Source organism: Saccostrea cucullata, unplaced genomic scaffold (genome assembly GCF_032062105.1).
Source record: "Saccostrea cucullata isolate Sc308-1 unplaced genomic scaffold, CSIRO_AGI_Scuc_v1 ctg3684, whole genome shotgun sequence".
In the NCBI taxonomy this organism is placed as follows: domain Eukaryota; kingdom Metazoa; phylum Mollusca; class Bivalvia; order Ostreida; family Ostreidae; genus Saccostrea; species Saccostrea cuccullata.
Genome location: NW_026937703.1, coordinates 1 through 10,870, shown reverse-complemented (window position 1 = coordinate 10,870; position 10,870 = coordinate 1).

The following is a 10,870-nucleotide window of genomic DNA, read 5'->3' as shown; positions in this document are numbered from 1 at the left end:
CGACTAATCTGTTTGTAAAATGTGCACGTGAGGAAATGAGACGTGTTTTTTTTTCAATTAGTTCGTTAAATATTTTTTATACTGAAAGCATGTATGAAATTATGAATAAAATATAGAGAGAAAAAACTTGCCGTTTTATTTATCAATTTTCTTTTCATTTTCACTTCCGATGAGTATGATTTTTTGATTTTAGAAATAAAGTTTAGAAATAGAGATATCCTCCTGGTGTTATGAAAGTCAGTCGTTAAATTTTCAGGTATCGATCGATATTGAGAGGTTTGTAAAACTAGTAAAAAGTGTTGTAATAAGCTGTAATATAATTTACCTCATTTTAGAAATTGTTGATGCGTAATGCATGCTCTTGCGTATCGAATCAACTGAAAGATAAAAACCGCGTACGCAGATAATGAAAGTATATCGTACATAAGTAAGGGAGATTGACAATTGAAAAGTTCAAGTCATCACGTTTGGTAGTTAGATAACCATTAACGTATTCTTCAAGTAAATTATCTAAATATGAAAGCTCTTTTTATTCAAGCCCACCAGGATATATCGTATCGACATAAGAATGGAAATAGCCATTTTTAATTGACAATAATTCGTCGATATTTCTAAATGTCGAGTAGAAGGCCACAGCAAGTGTTTTCTTCTTTTCACGTATAAGGATGATTCTACTTCATATGAAAACAAAAATATTTCTGCTGATAACGGGGCGAAATTGTTAATCATGGGCATTCAATAGATTGTTGGAAGATCTGGTCTCCAAAAAACACTTAGATATTGTTAATCAGAAACCCAGCTTTAGAGGTCTTGTGTGTACAATCAGAATATTTTTTTGAAAAATGACCAATGACAAGGTATATATAAGTAAATTTCGGATTTCCATTTTTATTAAAAACGCAGCTGTCAAAAATATCTTAAAGCCTGGACTTTAGTTTATCGTGGGGAATGGTTGTCAATAAAGTTGAAAAGTTGTAAGTTAAGTATTCACATCTGATTTACACCACTTCTCGAAAATATTGTTGCACAGTACTCCCAAAGTTTCTCCTTACTGTTAATATTTTAGTGAGGAGTAAAGAGGTTTTGGTTAAACATTTATTAAAACTCGCAATGTATCTTTGTGAGGATTTTTATGACGTTTTGGAATGCAATATAGATATGGTAATCTCAGTGCACTAAGAACCTCTAGTTTTATTTCGCGAGTGGCGCTTTTCGCGAAAATACGCGACAACGTATTTCTCGCTTACTGGAGGCCTACATTCTAAATCCACGGAAATGGTTTTTTCAAATTTGGTTTATAATTATCACATAAAAAAATCTAATCTCTTTTAATTTCAATTTTTTAAGCTAACTTAGTTTGAACCCTAAACCGTTCTTGCACAAGAAGACAAGGACCATGAAGTCCAGAACTGTTGTTTCATTTTATACTTTCAAACATCAAAACTAATTGAAATTGCATTTGAATGGGACGAGGTGTAAATTTGAACGAGTGCGCGTTTGATTGGCATTCGGCAGGAATCTGGGCGTAATTGAAAAGTGAAAATTTTATCGACATGTCACATGAAATTTTAAGATTTTTTTTATTTATCGGGTTCCTGTGCAACAAGAAAAGAAAAAATTTTCCCGAAATTGAGCTTTGATTTGCTAAAAAAATAACTTGAAAATTTGCCAGATCAGACATTTAGTACAAAATGGTACATTTTTAAACACGTTTTTCTAAATTTTTTTCTATCTCTGGGTCTTCTCTCCATGAATTTGAAACGTTATTTGTGTGTATTTTAATTCAAAGAAACGAATACACTTTTTTTTTAAAAATGGTGAGAAGACCCAGAGACCACGAAAAACGAACTTTTCCAAAAAAAAAAAAAATCCAAATGTGTGAATGTGGTGCTTCTTTGTCCTTTTAAAATCATCTGTGTATGTGTAGCGGTGATAGCTCAGTAAGATGTGCTACCTGTTCAGTGCAACTGGACTCGGAAAGTTTTTGGTTCGAGCCTGGCATGGGGCGTTAATTTTTTTTTTTTAATGCAAACAACCATTTATTTTGTCAGTTTCGTTTTATATACTGATGTATTAAAATTTTGAATTAGATTAATTTTGGTTCAGTTTGGTTCTCGAGCGTTCAATTAATTATAATCTTCTATTCTATATAATGTACATCATGTACACGTATCATGCATCTATATGCATTAAATATTTTAGGTGTTTATTTTTTGTGAAACATTACTATGTTATAGTACCCCCTAGGAAAAACGGACAAAAATGTTACAATCTCACACTTTCAAACTAATTGAAAAAAAAACCTATGGACGTGTTTGTAAACTCTGACAAGCTATGTTCAGCCAACCAAATCATGGACATTTAAACCATAATGTTTCGTACAAATGATTCCTGCAGATCACACGCCAAATGCCCCCATCTTCTTAATATAATAAATACACGAAGTGTGTAGTGTCTCATCGTTATGTGTTCAACCAAATTTGTGGTTGAATACAACCACACACTACTGAGGTCATGTTGAGATATAAACATAGTATCGATAGAAACGCATAAACAACTGGGTAGTTGTTTTTATCGGATATGCAACTTAAGGGACTCCGACCCTCAGCCAGGAAGGACAACTCTTTAATTTATAATTTAATTCAAAAAATCTTTAAATGAAGCTTGAAAATTAAGTCTTTTCATGCAACAATTTTCATTATATGCCTCTCAATGTGCTTCAAGGTTCTTTGAACTTCTCAGAAAGGTCTAATCAAAAGTAGAAATTTTTATCCCAAAAAAGCATTTTTAGATACCAATGTTTATTTACATGATATGAAATTAGGAGTAATTTATGGAGCTTTGCAAAGAACCTTGAAGCACATTGAGAGGCATATAATGAAAATTGTTGCATGAAAATATTTAATTTTCAAGCTTCATTTAAAGACTTTTTGAATTAAATTATAAATTAAAGAGTTGTCCTTCCTGGCTGAGGGTCGGAGTCCCTTAACCAATTTCCACGTATACTTTTTTGCAAACAAAACATCAATTTGTACGAAGTTCCATGTTTAACGAATGTTGTATTTAAAGATAATCATAATTCAAGAAAATATATTCAAGGAATCACTGTTTAGTTAGTATAGTATGCCAGGGCATCAACGATAGTGGGAAACATGGGATAATTTGCATAACGGGCGAATCCTAGTCTAATGCTAACTGACGTTTTCATACTAATTGTTCGGCCATATTTACACACTATATTGTCGACAGATTTTTCCGTTCTTTGCCGATCATGACAAGGAGCACACGACGTGTGCGGTTGGCAGGGGATGCTCACTCCTCAATAGCAACTGAGCCCACCTCTTGTGTTTCTTGTGTTTAAGAGGTCCCTGTCTGCTCTGTACCTGTTTTGTATTGTTAAATAAAGTTTTAGCTCGAATACTGTTTGTTCTCTCAATATACCTACTTCCTTTAAGGACATTAACAGGGGGATACGGCATGACAGTCTAAGCATATGTATAATTAGTTCTGTGTTTTGAACGTCATTATGCTCAAGAAGAATATCCCGTATAAAGATTTTGTTGTTTAAATCATATTTCCGTGTCGTCTACATGATGACAATGTTCCGTCATTTGTACCTCTTATAATGGGTTATGACGAAAAGAAACTTGTGCGAAAGGACGGAAGCTACATGTTTTATGGAGATAACAACGTGTTCCGGATTTACACCCTGTTTTCAAGGAATGGGTTTGTCATTCCATCTTTAAATGATCTTAGATTTGACGATAAACCAACAGATGACGAAACTGAGGATACTTGATAAGAGTAAAACTAGAGGTACTGTGAGCAATGAGCTCACTAAATGATACCCCCCGCCTCCCATATGATTATAATGACAACGTCCATGATTTGCTGTGGCCGGGAAACCCAAAATATGTGTCGGATCATAAAGTAAAATAGGAGGTGCACAATGGCAATATGTAATAAAGATTCTGTGAAAATTTCATTAAATTTCACTCAGAGGATAAGAGGAGTTGCACATAAGAAATGGGTACCCCAAAGCGTAACAGACAGACGGACGGACGGACATACCGATAACAGTATACCCTTCCACCTTTCAAACGGGGGGTATGATAATCAACATTACAAAAAGTAAAAGATATGAAAATACAAAACAACATACCCAAGTCATCCGTGTATAATACACCATTGTATAAAATTCAGAATAAGTTAAAGAAAACAAAATAAACGTAAAAGGTATTGTGAGCAATGAGCTCACTAAATAATACTCCCCGCCTGCCATATGAATATAATGGCAGTGTCAATGTTTAGCTCTGGAAAATCCAAAATATATGTCGGATCAAAAAGTAAAATAGAAGGTGCACAATGGCAATATGTAATAAAGATTCTTCAAAACATTTATTCCAGTTCAGTCCCTAAATAAATTGTACAGCGTCTGATGACATTAAGAACTCGGCATCCATTATCATTGTCTACAATTAATCTAACCAACACTCGTGGAAGATGTAATAGATAAAGTGAAGTTCAAGAAACAAAAAGCTATGTTGTACTATGAAAAAAGTTCCAGAAATTGGCCAAGCGGTCAGGATGAAATGAAATATAGCTAGACCCGGAAAAGAAATGGAGTTATAGAACAAGCTTAGGAATGTTGAGGAGCGCTCCTACATCGTAGAGGTAAACTACAAAAGATATCAACCTCGAACAACAAATGAGCCTTATGATGCCAGTCGTTTCTAGAGTACGATGATGCACTTCATGCACCTTCAGTCAAAAATTCACAGTGAAGGACCTCAAAGTTACTAAAAGTCCAACTCCTCAAACCTTGTGAACCAGTTACTGTAACCACAAACACAACAAGTTGCCGAAGAAGTTCACGCGTACCCAAACTTCCTAACAAACTTGAGGGCTATGTTCTGTGAATAGTTTACTGCAATGTTATTTCTGTTTTGCGGTTATTTCATTCTGAATTTTAAATGTTATTGTCATTCAATTTCAAACGAAGGGAGATGTTAGGATGTACATTGATTAGTCTGACCCTTCAGTGTATTACATCATGACTTTTGAGTTAATCAATATAATAATAAAACAAAGTATTTGAAAGAATTGTGTTTCATATGAATATTTATGACAAGGAGGACACGGCGGGCGTGACCGGCCTGCAGGGGATGCTCACTTCTCCATGGCACCTGACCCACCTCTGATGTTTTGGAGGTCCATGTTTGCTCTGCTCCCATTTTGCATTGTTTTATAGACTTTTGAGTTTGAATACTGTTTTTATCTCCATGTTTCTTATTTTAAAAGGCGGCTTGTAAAGAAGCACAATTTGTACCCATCGGAATTCAAGCTTATTGCTAGAAAAGATGGTCTCCAAAGCCCACGTTATTGTTTTCATATGGATCTCAATAATCATTTTTTTCGCTACACTGAGAGTTCTTTGGAGTAAAATCAGAGTGTTATTTTTTTACAACGTAATTTTTATGATAATTGATTTTAAGATTTGAACTTTTTTAAGAGTTCCATTGAAGAAGCAGTTGTTTATCTAATGAAGAAAATTAGTTCTAAGTTGTCATAATAAATAGATGTACACGTATAAAGTGCAGTAAAACTATGTGATATCTAATTTTACGAATTCAAGTTCTTTGAATTTCATGTAGAATCCAAATTTGATAAAACTTTTCCAATATGCTGTAGCAAAGTATTTACGATGGTATTTTTCTTTACAGCAGTTAATACTTTTGTGAGGAATAGATGTAAAGGGACTTACATGTACAAGGCGTTACTTGACTAGGCAATGTATTTTTACGACTGTTTATTTATGCCCTGTTCACACGACGAGTTTAATTCGCAGTAAATTAACGAATCAAATTAATGCGAATGAAATTGCGTTCACGCGACAGCTAATGCGAAGTAAACTAATGCGAATTAAAATTTTTCTTCTACAGTCAGGCGTCAGTAAGTCTATTATGACGTCATTTGTAAATCACGTCATGTATGCAGAGCCATCCTTTGATACTTCATGTAGTGGTTACAGGTATTCATTGATTTTAGTGATTAACATACTTTCCCTCAATTTTTGAACCAAATATAGCACAAATACCTATATATAACCACCAACACGTGTCCTGTGACTTCATTGTGGCCTTACGCATGCGTCAAAATTTAATTCGAATTAGCTTCGCTTAGCGTTCACAAGGAGCTAATGCGAAGTAATTTAATGCGCAGTAAATTAATTCGAATTAAACTAATTCGCATTAAATTCTCCGTGTGAACGCTAAGCGAAGCTAATTCGCAGTAATTTCACGTCTAATTCGAATTAAACTCTCCGTGTGAACAGGGCATTAGAATGTCTTGAGATGTATTAATTTTCAACCGAATATGGGACATGGATTTACATTTAATTTATGACGGTTAAATGCTTACAAAATAGTGAAAAATACATTCCCTTTTTAGCTCACCTGAGCCGAAGGCTCAAGTGAGCTTTTCTGATCAAAATTTGTCCGTTGTCTGTCGTCGTCGTTGTTGTTGTCGTTGTCGTCGTCGTTGTTGTCGTTAACTTTTCTCATTTTCGACTTCTTCTCAAGAACCACTCGGCCAATTTCAACCAAACTTGGCACAAAGTATCCTTAAATGAAGAGAATCCAAGTTTATTCAAATGAAGGGCCACGCCCTTATTTAAGGGGAGATAATTCTGAAATAGTGTAAATTTGGTGGTATGTTTTAAAAATCTTCTTCTCAAGAACCACTGCGCCAGGGAAGATGAAACTAATAGGGAAGCATCCTCAGGTAGTGTAGATTCAAGTTTGTTCAAATCATGACCCCCGGGGGTAGGGCGGGGTCACAATGGCCGATCAAAGTTTTACATAGAAATATATAGGTAAATTCTTTAAAAATCTTCTTCTCAAGAACCACTGTACCATAAAAGATGAAACTAATAGGGAAGCATCCTCAGGTAGTGTAGATTCAAGTTTGTTCAAATCATGACCCCCGGGGGTAGGGCGGGGTCACAATGGCCGATCAAAGTTTTACATAGAAATATATAGGTAAATTCTTCAAAATTTTTCTTCTCAAGAACCACTGTGCCATGAAAGATGAAACTTATAGGGAAGCATCCTCGGGTGGTGTAGATTCAAATTTGTTCAAATCATGACCCCCGGGGGTAGGGCGGGGCCACAATGGCCGATCAAAGTTTTACATAGAAATATATAGGAAACTTCTTTTAAAATCTTCTCAAGAACCACTTTGCCAGGAAAGTTGAAACTTGTAAGGGAAGCATCCTCATGTAGTGTAGTTCAAGTTTGTTCAAATAATAACTCCCTGGGTAGGGCGGGGCCACAATGGCTGATCAAAGTTTTACATAGAAATATATAGGAAAATTTGTTAAAAAATCTTCTCAAGAATTAGCAAAGGCATGAATGATCATATTTATATGGAAGCATCCTCAGGTAGTGTAGATTCAAGATTGTTCAAATCATGACCCCTGGGGGTAGGGCGGGGCCACTATGGCCGATCAAATTTTTACCTAGATATATATAGGAAAATTCTTTTAAAATCTTCATCTCTGGAATATCAAAGGCATGAATGATCATATTTTTATGGAAGCATCTTCAGGTAGTGGACATTCAAGTTTGTTCAAATCATGACCCTTGAGGGTAGGACGGGGCCACAACATGGAATCCAAGTTTTACAAAGAAACATGTAGGAAAAATCTTTAAAAATCTTCTTTTCAAAAATAGCAAAGCCGAGATTAGTCCTATTCATATGGAAGCTTTATCAGGTACTGTAGATTCAATTTCGTTCAAGTCATGACCCCTGGGGGTAGGTCGGGGCCACAATGTAAGTTCAAATGTAAAGGGCCATAAAGCTACAGGTAGTCAAATAAATATGCAAGCATCCTTAGTAAGTGTAGATTCAAGTTTGTTCAAATCATACCCTCTCCCTTTTAAGGATTGTTTGGGACCACTACTGGGTTTCAACTTTTAAATAGTAAACTGATTTATGCTTTTTTCCTAGCCACATTGCTAAGGCGTCGGAACCGGGGGGGGGGGGGGGCTTAGCCCCCACACGTTTTTTCCCAAATCTATACTTCGTATAGACATTGAACATTGCTGCGTAGGCTTACCCCCCCCCCCACTTTCGACAGACACGTCGCATTATAGGTTAAAAATGGGGAATTAGTGGTGTTTGGAAAAAAAATTGGTACTGAGGTTCGAATCTAGCCCCCCCCCCCCACGAAATAGGATTTTCGTGTTTGGGAAATGGACATTTCCCTTTTTTTTTAATTTTTTTTTTTTTTTTTTTTGTTGTCAGGTTTTTTTTTAAGGTACAAAAAATTTTTTTTTACACTTAGCCCCCCCCCCCCCCTTCAATTTGCTTCCGACGCCAATGCATTGCTCAAGTGAGCGATGTGGCCCATGGGCCTCTTGTTTTTTTAATGATCAAAACTTTTGAAAGGAGTAGTACTTTACGTGACATGGTTAACATCTCCCTTTCTCAGAATGTGGCCTCTCCCTTCCTTATAACTAAATGGGTCTAGGTACCATGAGTTCAGCTGGTCATTTTGATAAATAAACAATATGCCTTTTAAATCTTCCAGTAGTTAACAAAAAAACATACAATGGGTAAATTTTAAGGATTAACTAAAACTTATCCTGGAACCGTGCATTCTTTCAAGGGGGACAGTAATTTCGAGTTTTATATGGAAATAACGAACAGTATTCAATATCAAAGTCCATAAAACAATACAAAATAGGAGCAGAGCAAACGCGGACCTCCGAAAAATTAGAGGTGGGATCAGGTACATGCCACGAAGGAGTTCATGTTTGTTGTGCTTCTATTTTGTATTATTTTATAGACTTTTGAGTTTGAATACTGTTCGTCAATATTTTTTTGTTTTAAAAAGGCAACGCCTTGGTTTGCTTATTATATGCCAAAAGATATATTTTTTTTTCAAAAAATGTCATAAATTTTGTTCCTTAAGCATAATTCATAAAATCCAGAAAGAAAATATGTTAATTATATAGATCTACATGCCTATTTCTTTGTACTTGTTTTTTGAAGCTCATACACATGTTAAGAACTTCCAGTTGCAACGTTTACTTAGTCGATCAATCAGTTTGAAGTTCTCGATGATTCATATATGCCTTATAAGCTTCTCAAGTACTTATTGATAGCAATGAAGGAAATATATCAATTGACATGCAATAAGTAGAGAAAAAACAAAAAGATAACTTATATTTGTCCCGACTCGCGTATGACCTTGAACATATTTACAAAATTCAAATCCTTAGAAAAACATAGGTTTCATATCTGAAATTCGCGTCCGGTGTGAGTGGCAACGAAAATTACTGATAATTCAAAAAAAAGTAGCCCCCCCCCCCTCAATCAAAGCTGGTCATAAACATTGAGATGTGTACGCGTTGAACAAATCATAGGTAGCCTTTTGACGAAGCAATAGGTTGCATAACACTCTTGGTTGCATGTCATAATGCATTTAGCTTATACGATTAAACCAAATTATTAATTCACACCATTTAGTCCGATTTCTATTCTTTTCCCTCATATTTTAATCATTGTGCTGGATTTTTGCATTTTGAGTACTTATAGTTAACAAAGATAAAAAAAAAACATCGATTTATTGAAATGCAATAAGTAAAGGAAAACAACAAAACAAATACCTATGTACTCTGACCTACGATGACCTTAATTGAACATAATCTAAAAATAAAATTCTTTATTTAGTTAGATGGATAACTCTCCCAGACAATTTTTTTTTCGTTTATAGACCGAGGTAAATGTGGTTGTTACACTAAAACGATTTATTTTCCATCCTGACCTCTAAATGAATTGACCTTGAAAGTGGTGGAAAAAACTGAAACAATATCTTTAGTTTGAATCTAGACTCATTTCAGGAAGACTCATTTACAACACTTTTACTAGTTGACCCAAAATCGTTCGATAGCAATCGTTTTCTCATAGATGTAAACCGAAGGACACTGTATTTGTTTGTTTTGATAGGAAATATCAACTTAATATACATGGCAAATCAGGAAATGCACTTGCTAGAGAGTCTGGAAATTTGTGTACTTTACGTTTGTAACAGCAAGTTACTTGAGAAATCGAAAGCAGGGACTTGGAGATCGTTTTAGTGTCTTTGATATTATTACTAATATTATATATTTAGAAATGTAAAAACATGAATAAAAATATTATTATATCCAATATCTTAATAAAAACAAGGTTGTAGATACTTTCTTTAAATAAAGAGCATGCGACAAGTCCTTTATGGGTATATTAAATGTGACTCTGAAATTCCTATATTCATATTTTTCGTAAATTAACAAATACATTTTTCCAATTTGGCAAGAAAATACGTTCTCTCCTTTTCTTCAGCTGCATCTTCGATTTTATCTCCTCCTATAGTTTCAATATTACAAACAAAAATGATGCTACCTACTAACTAAGTACATTTCTTTTTATGCCCCCTTCGAAGAAGGGAGGGCATATTGCTTTGCTGCTGTCTGACGGTCGGTCGGTCTGTCGGTCCACTTAGTTTACGTTCATTTTCTTCGCAACCGTTGCACATACTGAAATGAAATTTTGGTATACAGATAAACCACATAAATATCTAGGTCAAGTTCTGTTTTGGGTACGATCGCGCCATTTTTGACATAGTTATGCCCCTTTGACTTATTATAATTCCCTTTATTTGCTGTTTCCGTTGATTTTCTTCGCAACCGTTGCACATACTGAAATGAAATTTGGTATACCAATATTACATAAATTCTAGGTAAAATTTTGTTTTTTTACAATCCCCATTTTTACAAGTTTTGCCCACCCATTTTTTCATTTTTTTTTCCTTCCTCTTGAAATT